Here is a 16,953-nt window from a genome sequence, read left to right as displayed (position 1 = left end):
TCAATAAACTTTTTTTTAGAAAAATAACGTCAATAAAATGGTCTGATTCAATCTGTTTCTCTTGCCCATTAGAGCGGTTTTTGGGAAGGTTCTATGGACCGGTTGTAGAACCTTCCATGCGCTTGTTACCTTCTGTTTTATATGTTCCATTATTTGCTTTCTTTTATTTTTTTACATTATTCTATTTTGTTCAAATACATGCCTACATTTTCAATACAAGTTAATCATTTTTTAATACATGTTAATTTTTTTTCAAATATATGGCGAACTTTTTTTCAAATGCAAAGTTTGAACATTTTTTCGAGTACACGAAACATTTTTTCAACACATGTTCAATTTTTTTTAATTGTACAAAGCATTTATTTTATATTACACGAAAAAAAGATAATGTATTAACGTTTTCAAATAAAAATCAGGAACATTTTTTCGTAAATCTGTGAACCCTTTTCTAATGTCAATTTTTTTATAAAACTACTCATTAATTTTACACTGTATTTAAATTTTGTTAAAATGACATGAACATATTTTTGAAACGTGGTAAGGGCTCCTTTGATTCAAAGGAATTTCATAGGATTTTTGTAGGATTAGAATCCTTCGGATTTTTTTCCTACATTGGTTGTTTAATTCGTATGATTGAATCTTATAGGAATTTTCCCTGTGAAATCATTTGTACTAGATTTCATTGAAAATATAGCATCCAGCTGAACCTCTTTTTTCACTTCCTATATTTTTCCTGTGGCATCAAACACTCTATACTAATCCTATGGGATTCAAGTGGGCATGCCACTTCATTCCTTTATTTTATTTTCCTATTCCTGTGTTTTGAGAATCCTACGAATCAAAGAGGCACAAACATTTTTTGAAATGTCACATTTTTTATGTTTAAAACATTTTAACAATTATGTGAAGATTTTTATAAAATTGTGTTAACATTAGGAAAAAATGCCGTGAATATATGTTTGAAACACGCGAAACTATTTAATTGTCATATTTTTTTAGTGGGTCTACAATTTTTTAAGTTGCGAGCATTATTTTTACATTGCATAATTCTTATTTATTTTACCAGCCTTTTTTAAACGCGTGATGACCATTACTTACAATTTAAGTAAAGTATGTTTACTTTCAAAAGGATAACAAAAAGTAATTAAAAACCAGTATAACAGGACGAACGCTAGTGCGCCAACGTTCCTCCCGCATTCAGCACATCCGTCCGGGAAGCGCCAAAGGAGAGTCAAAGATGGTTCCTATTCCGCGCCATAAGCACCGGTTATAGTGCAATTCACTAACAGTCACGCACCCCTCCGACCGAGCGTGCCTGGTCATTTAGGAAATGTACCTCCAGAGCGTTTTCTTCTGGTGTTTTTTCTGTTGCAATAGGTCTTTTGTGTGTTTATTTCTGTGTGTTTTCTGGGCCGGGTTTGTTCAGTTTCTTTCTTTCCTTTCTTATTTTTCATGTTTTCATTTCAATTTCAATTTTTTGTTTTATAAAATTTCTGACTAATCACATTTTTATGAACTTTTTATCAAATTGAATTTCTTTCTATTTTTTGTGAACCATTTATTTTTTAAATTATGATATTTTTTAAAATACTTTTGTTCAAATTCGTGTAATGTTTTTATTTTGTAAACTTTTTTACAAATTATGAACTTCCAAGTCTTGAAGTTTTTCAAATTCATATACAATTTTTCTAAAATTATTCGATTTTCCAATAATTTTTTTTCAAATTCATGATCTTTTTTTGAATACGCTAGCTTTTTTGCATGTTTGTGAACTTTTTTGAAATATATGAAGTTTTTCAAACGCGTGATCTTTTCCTATAAAACTCAACGGTCAATAACAAGTCAACGGGTCAACACATTTAGTCAATGACTTAGCTCAAACATCTGCAGTACACACTGCAGTGACCTTTTTTTCTCGATCGTACCAAGTTACCTTTTTTTTTGAGACAATCGTACCAAGTTACCTGAGCGAGCCACCAGCTCGCGCTGGTGGACCGGCCCAATGTGAGGCAGCGTGAGCGTCGGTTCTCCAAGTGGTGCTTGAGGCGCCACATAGGAGCGCTCCGAGACAAAACGGCCCCCATTCAATCCGCGGGTGGAGTGGAAGATCATTCTTGTTATTTTGCGTAACCCAAAAATGACCTATCTGGACCAGCACCTTGGCCAAATTATGCTTAGCCTCAGCCTACAACACTTTCAAATTGGTTGGCATCTGACGCCACAGCTATGTCTCACCTACTGCGAGATATATTCTTTTCTCGCCTCTCGTGCTTCTGCAATGTCCCAATAACATGCATTCGTGCTATTTTCAGAAGTTTCCTGGGAGCAGTTTTAGGAAGCTTCTATGGACCGGTACAGCCGGTTTTAGAAGATTCCATTATTTCTTTCCTTTTGTTTTATTTACTTTTCCTGTTCCTGTTTTAGTTTTTTTTCTTCAATTTTGGAATGATTGTCAACTTGTTTCGAATATACATTGAATGGTTGTCCTATGCAAGTTGAACATTTTTCAGATACACATTAGACAATTTTTACAGTATGAGCATTTATCCGCAATACAGGTTAAGCATTACAAAATGCACCTTGAATATATTTAATACGCAATGAATTTTTTCCAAAAAATTATGAATATTTTTAAAATATGTCATGAACAGCTTTTTAAATCTGGCAACATTTTTAGAATGATACAAACATTTTTAATGGATTGATTTTTTTTAAAATTACTTGAACAACAAGCCAACAGGTCAACACATATATAATACCTGAATAGTTCATCCCCACTATCTCATTTCTCTTAACATGCAGCCTATCCACATCATCAGCCCAGTACAACCAATTATCTTGACATGTAGGCTTCCACGTCACTACACCACGTGAGCAAGTTTTCTTAAAATTGTTTAGTTTTAATAGGGATGGTGATCAACTGATTAGTTTGTGGCTTTCAATGCGTGATACACCTCTAACCCTTACCTTCTATCTTCACTTTACGTAATTATCAGTAACCGAACGCAATCACTATTTCTCTCCTTCTCTAAGTAACTGAACGCAATTGCTCCTCCTGTTCTGTAACTGACAAGAGATTTAAGAGGAGAAACGCATGTCTTATCCTCGACTCTCCACCACCCCTTCCAATCCAATAAAATAATAATCTAGAGTGCTTCTCCGCCGGGCCGTCTGCGCGGCCAAGCCGGCAACCACCTCACGGCCATTCTTCTCCCTGCCCAGTCTCTTCCCCTTTGCGATCTTTATCCCCCATGCTTTACTCCCCAATATCGCTCTCCCATGGTATGAACGGCTACGGGTGAGCGAAGCGACGAGTTGTCAAAGGTTGCGAGGTGTGGTTGGAGACTGATGACCTCTCCCTCCCTCTCACGTCAGTACACCGCTCTAATCCCGGTCCATGGCTCCTCCAGGTACCTCCTGCTCCTTTGCTCTCATGTGCGTCCAGTACTGTGTGCGTCCATCGTGATTCCCTGGCGGCGGTGTGACGGGAGAGAAAACAGTCAACACAGAGTGGATCTACGGGGCGATGCCGTTGAATTATAGGCAGCGGCACACGTTCCTTCCGTAGAGGCAGGGGGTTCTTCGCGGCTGTCTTGGACTCAGGGTGTGTTTGGTTCGGGAACGAAGTGGAATGGAATGTCATGGTTCCATTCCATTATAATGGGTCGGTTCCGTCCTTACGTTTGGTAGAAGGAATTCAGAGGAATGGAATGATTACATTTGGGTGTTTGGTTTATGAGATGAAACGGAATGTATTTGTTCATCGCACCGCTCAAATATTGACATCAGCTACAAACAACACACATATACGGAGGTAAAATATCATGTAAATACAAGAAAATTCATCAGGAGGTAAAAATTAGACGAGGATCTCGCTGGGCATGCTAGGGAGGATGAGGAGTTGCTGCAGGCGCGTGCGGGCGGGGGTGTGCTGTGACCATCGGCGGGGAACGAATGCCGACGTAGGAGACATGCGACGGCAGAGGCAGGCTATGGCGGCAGAAGCCATGGCCGGCGGCGCAGCGGCAAGAGCCTTCAGGCGGCGTGGAAGGAAGGGTTGGGAGGTAAGGAGGAGAGAATATGAAAGAGAGGACAAGAGTAACGGTGCGGCGACGTTGCTCGCCGCGGTGTATGGGTCGGGCAAGGGAACCTCGGGAACAGGTAGGGCTGGAATTCGAGCCGAGCCGAGCCAGCTCGGCTCAACTCGCTAGAGCTCGTTTCGTTAACGAGCTAACTCGACTCGACTTGTTATTGTTAACGAGCTCAAATCCAAGATTGGCTCGACTTGTATAACTCACAAGCTGGCTTGTTAAGCTTGTTAAGCTCGTTAAAGATATGAACATAAAACCCTCAAATATTATAAAAAATATTATGTATATATTAAAGATATATATCACTAAACAATAGTAATCTCTTTGTAACGCATGAGTCTCCTAGGCGGTTGGGCCTTCAACGTCTAGGCCTTGTGTTGTGCGCCTGAGACATATGATGCTGAGTGGCTGATTTTTTTTTATATTGGGAGTGGCTGATCTTTTGTACCGAGCCTAACGAATTACACGAGTACTTGTGAGATTGGCTCGTTTAACTTGGTCTATAAACGATCTTAAACTAAAGCTCGGCTCGACTCGTTAGTCTTCGAGTTCGAGTCGATTCGAGCCGAGTCACGAGCTACTCGTTTAGCTCACGAGCTTCGAGCTTTTTTTCCAGCCCTATTTTTTTATATTGGGAGTGGCTGATCTTTTGTACCGAGCCTAACGAGTTACACGAGTACTCGTGAGATTGGCTCGTTTAACTTGGTCTATAAACGATCTTAAACTAAAGCTCGGCTCGACTCGTTAGTCTTCGAGTTCGAGTCGATTCGAGCCGAGTCACGAGCTACTCGTTTAGCTCACGAGCTTCGAGCTTTTTTTCCAGCCCTAGGAACAGGGGCAGTGGCAGGGTTGGGAGGAGCGGCTAGCTCGGCGACGTGATTGGGGGAGGGGCGAGGGCGAGGGAAGCACGGGGTCAGGGCGAGATGCGGGGCAGACCTCGCGCGTGAGCCGTTCCGTGTGGTACCGCCGATTCGGAGGAATCACTTAGTTCGGCATATCAGGGGTATATTCCATCGCGAGGAACCATTCCGTTCCCTCTCGTTCGCAAACCAAAAGCTGGAATCGGTGCCAGGTACGGAACCGACCCGTGACGTTCTACTTGATTCCACGAACTGAACACACCCTCAAGCTCTCGCAACTACGGCACCGTCATGTCTGGGTACCAATGCGTCCCCTCTCCTGCATATTGATTTGTTTTTGAGCAGGCATATATATCTCAACCAAATTTTCTCCCCTCATGGCACGACGTAGAGTTGCAGGCTACCAAATGTCAAGTGCCGCTTCTTATTTGGCTGGAATTCTTTCAGGACCGCAGTCTAGAGCATAAATAAGTTTCAGTGTTACGAGCAAAATCCCATACTGCACATGCCATTACATTTTTCAGGAAACTACGGCGGGCATTCACATGACATTTTTTACTTTATTACTATTTTTCATATTTTTAATTGCTCTAATTTAGAAAGATTGGAAGACTGCCTGCACCTAGCTTAATCAAGCTTTGTTGAAAGGCTAAAGAAGAAAATATTGGAGTACTGCTTAGACATTTTTGCATGGTGTCATCAGTACTCTGTACGCTTAATTTCCTGAAGAGCTGAAATTGGCGATCAAATTATGCTGCATTGCCGATCAGGAAAGACAAAGTGGCATGCATTCAGCCCTCATATTGTTTGACTACAACACATGTAAGCTTCGTTCATTTATTTTCAATCTGTTCTTTGACCAAGGCTACATTTCAGAGTAGATCACAAATATTTTCTCTCCTAGCAGATTTCCTAGATAAGCCTGTTTGGATGCCACTTTAGCATTAATTCACTACGATGACATCCTCTATCATTTCACCTTACTTTCTAACTTGGATCCAAAGATGCAGCCAACAATCTTCCTCCTTGAACTGGTTTGTATTATTTCAGGTGGTAACAAGATAGAGAAACACATATAATTTCATTACCAAGGTTATTAAAGGAGAACCTGCGATCGACTTTATTTGGAACATATTATATGTTCTAACATTTAAACTAATTATGATTTTATTATAACTGTAACAAGACAGAGAAACACATATGAGGCTGATGAAAGGTGTTGTTCAATCCCTGAGCTAAAGTACTGGTCTATGATTTTCTGAGTTCTTAGTTTAAACTGTGTACAAACTATGGTGCAAACTACTTTACATTTTTTGTGTTTTCTCCATCTAGATAATACCTATTGAATTTTGCTTGACCAATTTCAATTTGTTATTTCTTTCTGTTTCCTGCAACTTTTTGCCCACTATATTATTCAAACTCTATGCACAATCAAAAATATTTTAATAGGCATTTGATTGCTCATTCTTAAACAATTTGTAGGGTTGGGATATCTCCATGTTTCTCTTCAGAATATGATCCACTGCATTTATGTTGTTGTTATACCGTAGTCATACTACTATTTGAAACCACATAGTCTTTTTAATGTTTGGCTTCCGTATGCTACAATACACTAGATATGTATTAAACCCCTTTTTATCATACTTCAGTATTTTTTCTTTTGTGCATCTTTCCTTCCCTTTGCGCGTTACCAGGTTTATGATAAACATTATCTTTCTCTATATGATTGCCCATTTTTAATGTACTATTCAAATTTTCAATTGGTGATCACAATATTTAATACTTATTTTTCTTATTTTGCTATTCTTGATTGTTTCTTTGTAGTGTAAGCAACCATTCTTATCAAGGGTTCCCGCCGCAACACGCGAGGTATCATCAAATTTAATCAATGGCTTATCTCAAACATCTACAGTACACACAATAGTGACTTTTTTTCACGGTCATATGAAGTTACTTGAGCGAGCCACCTGCTTGCCATGGTGGACCGGCCCAGCGTGAGCGCCGGTTTCTCTAAGTGGCGCTTGAGGTGCCACATAGGAGTCCTCGAGACAAAGCGGCCCCCATTCAATCTGTGCGTGGACCAAGTTCAAATGGAAGCTCATTCTTGTTATTTTTGGTAATCCAAAAATAACCTCTCTGGACCAGCACCTTAGCCAACTTCTGCCTCAGCCTACAACATTTTCAAATAGGCTAGCATCTGGCGCGAGAACTATGTCTCACCTATTACGAGATATATTCTTTTCTTGCCTCTCGCGCTTCCGCTGGTGGGCTGACCCAATAACGTGCATTCATGCCGTTTTCAGAAGTTTCCTGGAAGCAGTTTTAGGTAGGTTCTATGGACCGGTACAGGCAGTTTTAGAAGATTTCCTTATTTATTTCTTTTGTTTTATTTATTTACATTTCTTGTTCCTTTTTTAGTGTTTTCCTTCTGTTTTTGAATGCTTGTTAACTTTTTCGAATATACGTTGAATGGTTGTCGTATGCAAGTTGAACATTTTTCAGATATACATTAGACAATTTTTACACTATGAGTATTTATCCGCAATACACGTTAAGCATTACAAAATGCACCTTGAATATATATTTTTAAATGCAGTGATTTTTTTCAAAATTTTCTGAATATATTAAAAATATGTCATGAACAGATTTTTAAATGTGGCAACATTTTTATAATGATACAATCATATTTAATGGATTGAAAAAAATTAAATTACTTGAACAATAATATGCATTTCATGATTTTTAATATGCGGTGAACTTTACTAAAAATTTAAGCAAAGTGATTTATGAAGCAAACATAAATCTAAAATATTTTTGGCAAACATACGAAAAAACTAGCGAACATAATAATTAATGGGCCGACTGGCTGTGGCGGCTTTTTGAGCGCTAGACATTTCTCCGTCTGGCAATAGGAGAGACCTAGACTCTCCCGGCATATTGTATGCCTGTCCTTCAGAGTATGAACGTGATATGTGCTCCACTAAACATACAAGTTTCTAATTATTTAAAAAAAAACAAGTTTCCCTCAACAACAACAAAATTTGAAAGGACAAGATGGAATGAGTTGATGTAACTTTCGTTTTTATCTGAGTCCTTTCATTGTTTATTTTTTCGCACAATGTTTTTTCACGAGAAGTTTTTGTTTGTATAATTTTCTTCGATTGATATATTTTTCAATTATAAACAATCTTCAGGGCCATTAATTAAAAAAACAAGAGCTAGAGAGAGCAGAAATCGCAAAACATATTTATAAGTTAGAAAAATCTGAAAATAATCTTGCATGTATATGGATGTATTCTAAACAGTTGCAAACTATCATTTGGATACTTCAACATGTGAGCTACGTACATAAGATGAATTTTTGGTTTTGTGACAACAAACAGTGTATGTATTGTTTGGCATTCTTAGACTCGTATGTTTATATTTACTAGCAAGATGATCGTGCATTGCACGGAGCATCAATATGCATTTTTTTTTACAAAACACCTGTTGTGATTGACCCATGCAGAAGTAATCACATGTGTAAAAACGAATAATATCTCAAGAATTTTATCGGAAAACTGGTATCTCGATAATTTTATCGAAAAAAAATGAAAGATGAGAGATAAGGTGAGCAGGAGTGGAGCGTGGTGGTGACTGGTGGTCGGACTGGGCGGAGGCATGGGGATGGACGGCGCCGGCAGGCGGCAGCGGCCATCATGCTAGATTGTTCCAGAGACTTCCTTTTTTAATTGCTCAGCAATGAGGTTGTGGGAGATAGGGACGATGAACGAGGCAATGCCTTGTCTATAAATGTGGAGAGAGGTGCGGATATCTTTTATAAAATTGTCATAGTTTGCTTTCTATCCGTCAGATATAGATCGAACGGTCTATATTACAAGATAGCAAGCACACCATCATCACCAACTCGTTTTTTTTATAAGAGTAGAGATATGTGTAATGTACACATATAAAAAGACATCATATATCACATTCATGTACTATTGGTGCCTCCAACTGGACAATTCTTGGCGATAGGAGTCATCGAGATGGACAATTGTAGCTACATGAGTCACATTGATGGTTGATCGCGTAGGGAGTGACAAGCTTGCAGAGAGGAAATAGTCCAATACTGCTCTCCAGGGTAATCAAATTGTTCAGCTGTACCGAAACGTCATACGCCAGTTTGGACGTCAGCAGTAGCAGTAGCAGCAGTGGCAGCAGAGAACAACCCACGGCGGTAGCTTAGCCGTTGGAAAGAAGGGAAACAGCTACTCGAGGGACGATAGAGTGAGTGAAGTTGTGGGAGACAAACCACGCGTGCGGCGGTGAACCATCGACGATAGAACAGTGAGTGAAGTTGCGGCACTGAAACCTAGACGGAGGGATGGGTGAGAATCAGATCACATCACATCACACGGCTCGACTGTTGAAGCCATCCCGTCAGGCCAGCGACCACCCACGGCCTCATGCCACAGGGCACGGCACGGCACGGCACGGTCGTGGGGCAGCAGCGGCCGGGGGGTGCTCGGGTGCGGCCAGCGATGCGAGATGAGAATGGGGGAGACCCTACGTAGAGTACGTGCGGGCGTGGAATGGGGGACACGGAACATGGCCGAAGCAGCAGCAGGATCGATCGGCCCGGCCCTGGTGGAAAGCGCCGATCGACCAGCAGCCCTACTGGTCCACTCGCTCGCAGACTCGCACCCCCACCCTAGGCTCCGATCCTAGGGGAGCCCCACCATCTGCTCCTGTTCCTCCGCCCCATGGGCTGGCGCTGCGTGTCGCTTCCTTCTCGTCAACCATGCATAGTGTGGCAGTACAATCGCGGGTCTGCATCTACCACCAGGCCGAGACTACCGTCGGTGACTACCAAAGCCTGATCTAACCGGTTGCCCACCGAGTTGCCCGGCAAAGGCGACGCGCCACTGCGACCGCCAGCGCGCGCGGTGCCCCGCAACCGCGGCGGTACTGTAGCACGGTTGCGTCCACGAGAACGCTGCGAAGCGCCAAAACTGCGTTGCTGCTTGGGACTACGACTCGGAGACCCGGACAGCCCAGCGAGAGTTTGAGAGGATGCAGGCGAGAGCAAGCAAGTTCTTGTTCTCTTGTCACTCCGGTCGCCTCGTCTCATCATCTCATCTCGTATGCCCCCTCCTCGATCTGATTCTGACCTCTCTCCCTCCCATACTACAAAACATCACGTAATTAAGAGATCGCTTATCACCCACCATAGCCATACCAATCGACGCCCGTCTCAGCCCAGCCGCGCTCGAACGTTCACGGAAACTAATCACCGCGCTAGTTAGCTTGGCCCCCCTCGTTTTATCTGAATTTTTGATAAGCTGGCGGATGCACCACCACCTTTCACTCCCCGCCCCGGGCCGCTATATTTCCATTCCAGTCACCCTCAGAAATGAATTTGCTCTCCCTTCTTTCAGCGACACGACACGACCCGTCGCAACCGCGGCAGATGCTTTCGGATCGACTGTGAGGCCAACCTCCATCCCCAGCCTAGCTAGATCCATTTTTCTTCCAAAAAAGCGATGATTAGCACAAATAGAGCGGCAGCACGACCGACCCGGTGTATGGTGCCCATTGACACGCCATTACGGCCAGGTCCCCGCTCGCGCTAGCTTTGGTAGCACCTGTAATCTTTCCTGCATGCGACGTCGCCGTCGCCGTCGCCGTCGAGGAGGAGGAGGAGGGGTGGAATCAATCTTGGCTATGCTTTGTCTAAGCGTGAGTGGGGGCTGCAAAGGACAGAAGGTGCTCCCGCGTCCAATTAGCGGAAAATGCTCTTGTCATGAGCCTCTTGGACTCTCCTGGCGAGGACACTAGTTTATCCCCGAGGACTAGCTAGCCTGATGCCAATTCGGCGCGTGACAACAATTCAACAGATGCAAAAAACAATTAGGCTTGTGCATGCACTTTGCTATCAGAAGAGGGTAAAAATCCACATATGGTAGCATATTTTTACCACTTAGAGAAGAACTCATGTTCGTGTGTCTGCTCCTAATTAAGTACTGCCAGGGTAAGTTGGCTTTGTTATTCTTGGGAAAATCCCCGCGAAAGGTGCGTGAAAGTGATGCATCACCTTAGAAACAGTGAAAAGCTAGCGGTATGGAAGAGGGAGCGGGAGAAGAGGCTAGACACGTTTTTTATTTTCTCTGAGTGGATGAGATTGTGACAAAAAAAGGCTTCTTCTTCTCTCTTTTTTTTGTGAAAAAAGGCTTCTTTTCTACGGGAATATTTAGGCAATGTACTGATCAACATACTGTTCAACAAACTTTAAATCTTGTTGTCCGCCACAATCAATTCCATGAATTAATTTCCATACGAAAGGAATGATCATCCGCATTCGACTGGTTTTTAATTTCACCAATGAACAATCAAGGAAATGGATGCTAGTTTGATCATTATACTCATCATCTAATTATATATTCCATCCTTTACGGTTTATAAGGACCACATATATCCATAGATCAACAATTCGATCAAGATAATACGAATTGTATATCACGAAAAATATACAGTTATTCCATCCGTCCACACACACATATATATATATATATAAGATGTTCTAACTTTTTTGAATCGGATGTATATAGGCATGTTTTAGTGTGTTTATTCACTCATTTAAGTTTGTATATAGTTCATAATAAAATGTCCAAAACATCATATATTTCTGAACGGAAAGAGTAGAAAATTATGCATTGTAGTTTCTAATGATATTATTATGTGATATATAACTCATATCACGTTGGTCAAAATTATCAATCTAAGGATATGTGTGGGCCCTCAAACGGGAGAGGAGGTACTATCACATATTAAGTCCAATTCATCATCTACAAAGTCTGAGCGAAGACCATGTTAATTTTGCAAACATGACACTCAAGTGTGGCAAGTTTATATAAACAAGGTCATCCAAACAGATCGCAGGGTCAAAGTGGCTGCCTTGACCACGGCTAAGTACATATAACTTTTCTGTAATAAATATTAAATTGTGCATTTCTTGTTGTGCGTTCCTACCTGGGCCTACGCAACTAGGAAGAAGACGGGAAAGAAAGTTAAATTTCATACCCCTGAAAGAAATTAAACTGCATATATCTTGCCTTGCGTCGATGGACACTTGAAGTAATTAAGTCTGGCTTTCTGTGTATGCACACAAATGATGTACGGAGTATACTTAATTATGCATGTTGCATTTTTATAATGTTGAGTACAACTAAGATACATGAGCATACACTCACAGAATGTCTACTGAGCATGTCGCGGCAGGACTACTACACTGCTAACTTGGCTAAGCTATTTGCTCGAAGCTCTGACCAACTCTGCTCAATCAACTTAGAACAAAAGATAGAAAGAACTTGTTTTAATGGTAGATTCAAAACTTAATTGGCACGGGTTAGAGCAATCTCTCAGGTAAGCTTCCCGAAACCGCTTCTTGGGTCATCCCACTTCAACGCTTCAGGACGCTCTATGTAGGTAAATCTATCATGTCGAGAATCGAGCGAGGAAATCTCATCCTGTCCTCTTCTTGCTCGGTGAGGACGACGAGTATGTATGTAGTACCTTTGCATGTACTAGTAAGCTGCTAAAACTTCCCTGTCACGTAAGTAATCGATCTGCTACAGTTTTTTGTACCTTCTCACACAAGTGGAAAAGGGGGCAACGGTTCAGGTCGGGTCAGCCCATTAGTCCCGGTTCAATCCAGAACCGGGACCAATGAGGGCATTGGACCCGGTTCGTGAGCCCAGGAGGCTGGCCGGGCCACGTTGGTCATTGGTTCCGGTTCATCTGGACCTTTTGGTACCAGTTGGTGGGACGAACCGGGACCAGTGGGCCTCGCGCCTGGCCCACCACCATTGATCCCGGTTGGTGGCTTGAACCGGGACCAAAGGCTCCCCTTTAGTCCCAGTTCATGCCACCAACCGGGGCCAATGAGGTGCCTATATATATATCCCCTCGCGTAAGAGCAGAGCACACTGCTCTGTTTTTTCTGGCCGAGGGGGAGAGGGCTTGGTGGTGCTCTAGCTCACCTCCTATGCACACAAGGTGTTCGATGGAATGCTCGGGCCACACTACTTAAGCTTTCTCCTCTCCAAGCTCGACCTCCAAACTCCATTTTTCTTAATATTTGTCTAGGTTTAGCGGTCTGTCACGCCCCGTTCCCGTCTTCACCGCCGTCGATCACCCGCGCCGAGCTCATCGCCGGCACCATCATGGTGAGCCTTTTGTTCTTATCTTCTTTCTGAAAGGAAAAATATTCGTACTTGTATGTTTACATAGATACTTGTATTATTTTATTACTTTTATTATTGCATCTTATATAGTGCGATGGTTTTGGTATCCGCCCCCGTCGGCTCTCGTCCTGTCTATGATTCAGATGTGGTATATATATTATCTTTGTAACTATTGGTTCATTTATTGTTTATGAAAATTATGCCGACCAACGTGACATAGATTTTATTTATGTAGGATGTATGTGAATTGGAAATTCCAACTGACCCTATTGTCGAGAGGTTAAATTTAGTTGAAGACGAAAACAATTTGTTGAAGGAAAAAATAAAAAAATTTGAGGAGGAGAAGATGATATTGGAGTTGCATGTTGCGGATGTCGTCGATGATCACAAGATCAAGATGGGTGCAATGCGCTTGAAGATTAGAAAGATTAGAAAATATGCCATTCATACCGAGGCTTGGTATCATTATGCCGTTGGATCAATTGTTATCTTGGTTGCGATTATGATCGCATTTGTTTTCGTATTGAAATGTTTTACATTGTTTCAATGTATGGTTTAATTAATTAGATGCTATGAAGAGCTATATGTTGTTAGACGAGAACTATGTATGTACTTTGGTTTTAATGTGATGATGAACTTCTATTAATTTGGACACTTAATTATATATAATGCACGCAGATAAACCGATAATGGATGTACGGTGACAGACACACCTCCGAGTACATTAAGGGCGTGCATGAGTTTCTCGATGCGGCTGAGGCAAACAAGCAGAATAGTTTTATGTGTTGTCCATGCACTGAATGTGGGAATACGAGGTCTTACTCTAACCGGAAAATCCTTCACTCCCACCTGCTTTACAAGGGTTTAATGCCGCACTATAATGTTTGGACGAGGCACGGAGAAATAGGGGTTATGATGGAAGACGACGAAGAAGAAGAGTACGATGACAACTATGTGCCCCCTGAATACGGTGATGCTGCAACGGGGGGAGCTGGTGAAGATCAAGAGGAACCAGACGATGTGCCCAATGATGCTGCAACGGGTGAAGCTGCTGAAGATCAAGAGGAACCAGACGATGTGCCCGATGATGATGATCTCCGCCGGGTCATTGTCGATGCAAGGACGCAATGTGAAAGTCAAAAGGAGAAGCTGAAGTTCGATCGCATGTTAGAGGATCACAAAAAAGGGTTGTACACCAATTGCGAAGATGGCAACACAAAGCTCGGTACCGTACTGGAATTGCTGCAGTGGAAGGCAGAGAATGCTGTGACTGACAAAGGATTTGAGAAGCTACTGAAAATATTAAAGAAGAAGCTTCCAAAGGATAACGAATTGCCCGACAGTACATACGCAGCACGAAGGTCGTATGCCCTCTAGGATTGGAGGTGGAGAAGATACATGCATGCCCTAATGACTGCATCCTCTACCGCGGTGCATACAAGGATTTGAACGCATGCCCGGTATGCGGTGCATTGTGGTATAAGATCAGATGAGATGACCCTGGTGATGTTGACGGCGAGCGCCCCAGGAAGAGGGTTCCTGCGAAGGTGATGTGGTATGCTCCTATAATACCACGGTTGAAACGTCAGTTCAGAAACGAAGAGCACGCCAAGTTGATGCGATGGCACAGTGAGGACCGGAAGAAAGACGGGAAGTTGAGAGCACCCGCTGACGGGTCGCAGTGGAGAAAAATCGAAAGAAAGTATTGGGATGAGTTTGCAAAGGACCCAAGGAATGTATGGTTTGCTTTAAGCGCTGATGGCATTAATTCTTTCGGGGAGCAGAGCAGCAATCACAGCACCTAGCCCGTGACTCTATGTATGTATAACCTTCCTCCTTGGATGTGCATGAAGCAGAAGTTCATTAAGATGCCAGTTCTCATCCAAGGCCCTAAGCAACCCGGCAACGACATTGATGTGTACCTAAGGCCGTTAGTTGAAAAACTTTTACAGCTGTGGAATGGAAACGGTGTACGTACGTGGGATGAGCACAGACAGGAGGAATTTAACCTAAAGGCGTTGCTGTTCGTGACCATCAATGATTGGCCCGCTCTCAGTAACCTTTCAGGACAGACAAACAAAGGATACCACGCATGCATGCACTGTTTAGATGACACTGAAAGTATATACCTGAACAAATGCAGGAAGAATGTGTACCTGGGCCATCGTCGATTTCTTCTGACCAACCATCAATGTAGAAAGAAAGGCCAACATTTCAAAGGCGAGGCAGATCACCGGAAGAAGCCCGCCATGCGTACCAGTGATCACGTACTTGCTATGGTCAATCATTTACATGTAATCTTTGAAAAGGGTCCCGGCGGACTAGCTGTTCCGAATGACGCTGAGGGACACGCACCCATGTGGAAGAAGAAATCTATATTTTGGGACCTACCCTACTGGAAAGACCTAGAGGTCCGCTCTTCAATCAACGTGATGCACGTGACGAAGAACCTTTGCGTGAACCTGCTAGGCTTCTTGGGCGTGTATGGGGAGACAAAAGGTACACCTGAGGCACGGGAGGACCTGCAACGTTTGCACGAAAAAGACGGTATGCTTCCGAAGCAGTATAAAGGTCCTGCCAGCTACGCTCTTACGAAAGAAGAGAAAGAAATCTTCTTTGAATGTCTGCTCAGTATGAAGGTCATGACTGACTTCTCGTCGAATATAAAGGGAATAATAAATATGCCAGAGAAAAAGTTTCAGAACCTAAAGTCTCATGACTGCCACGTGATTATGACGCAACTGCTTCCGGTTGCATTGAGGGGGCTTCTACCGGAAAACGTCCGATTAGCCATTGTGAAGCTATGTGCATTCCTCAATGCAATCTCTCAGAAGGTGATCGATCCAGAAATCGTACCAAGGCTCAGGAGTGATGTGGCGCAATGTCTTGTCAGTTTCGAGCTGGTGTTCCCACCATCCTTCTTCAATACCATGACGCACATCCTAGTTCATCTAGTCAACGAGATTGTCATCCTGGGGCCCGTATTTCTACACAATATGTTCCCCTTTGAGAGGTTCATGGGAGTTCTAAAGAAATATGTCCGTAACCGCGCTAGGCCAGAAGGAAGCATCTCCATGGGCCATCAAACAGAGGATGTTATCGGGTTTTGTGTTGACTTCATTCCTGGCCTTAAGAAAATAGGTCTCCCTAAATCGTGGTATCACTACTGGAATCAGCTACTTTGCCATCTGCCAGCTCTTTGCCATCAGCTACCCAAAAGCAGACGGCAAAGAACTGGCTGATGGCAAAGACCTTCTTTGCCATCAGCCAGTTTTTTGCCGTCGGCTAGCAGACGGCAAAGAGGGAGGGGGCCCCACTGACGAGCTGCTTAAAAAAAACTTAACGCCCCCCCTCTCTGCCGTCTGCTAGCAGACGGCAAAGAGCAAATAAGCGGACGGCAAAGGGGGGCGGACGGCAAAGATTTAACATATCTAACGTTAACGGCCGCGCCCCACCCCGCCCCTCTCTCTCTCTGTTTCTCTCACTGCTCTTCACACGCGCGCCGCCGCCCCCACCACTCGCCGCCGCCCTGTCGCCCCACCACCCCGCCGCCCCACCGCCCCCCCGCCCCGTCGCCACTGCCGCCCGGCGCCGTCGCCCCACCACCCGGCGCCCCACCGGTCCCCCGCCCCGTCACCCCCGCCGCCCTGCCGTCTCAGCGCCGCCGCGCCCCGGCCCTCCCATGCCCCATCGCCCCGGCCGGGCCCGGCCCCGTCGCCACTGCCGCCCGGCGTCGCCGCCCCAGGCCGCCCCGCCCCCTCCTCCACCGGCCACCTC

At 43.5% G+C, this 16,953-nt stretch overlaps 1 long non-coding RNA gene across 1 annotated transcript; it reads left to right on the top strand.

Annotated features, from left to right (window-relative positions):
• The first annotated feature begins 3,143 nt into the window (after positions 1-3,143).
• On the top strand, positions 3,144-7,453 carry LOC147965953 (uncharacterized). The gene is made up of 3 exons (XR_015608660.1): positions 3,144-5,773; positions 6,776-6,820; positions 6,902-7,453. It is a non-coding gene; the product is annotated as an uncharacterized LOC147965953 (long non-coding RNA).
• Positions 7,454-16,953: the final 9,500 nt, after the last annotated feature.

The sequence above is a fragment of the Triticum urartu genome, chromosome 6A, assembly GCF_056163025.1.
Source record: "Triticum urartu cultivar PI428250 chromosome 6A, HENAU_Tu73, whole genome shotgun sequence".
Taxonomy (NCBI): Eukaryota; Viridiplantae; Streptophyta; class Magnoliopsida; order Poales; family Poaceae; genus Triticum; species Triticum urartu.
Note: the sequence above shows the minus strand (reverse complement) of the source record. Positions and strands in the feature narration are given on the sequence as shown.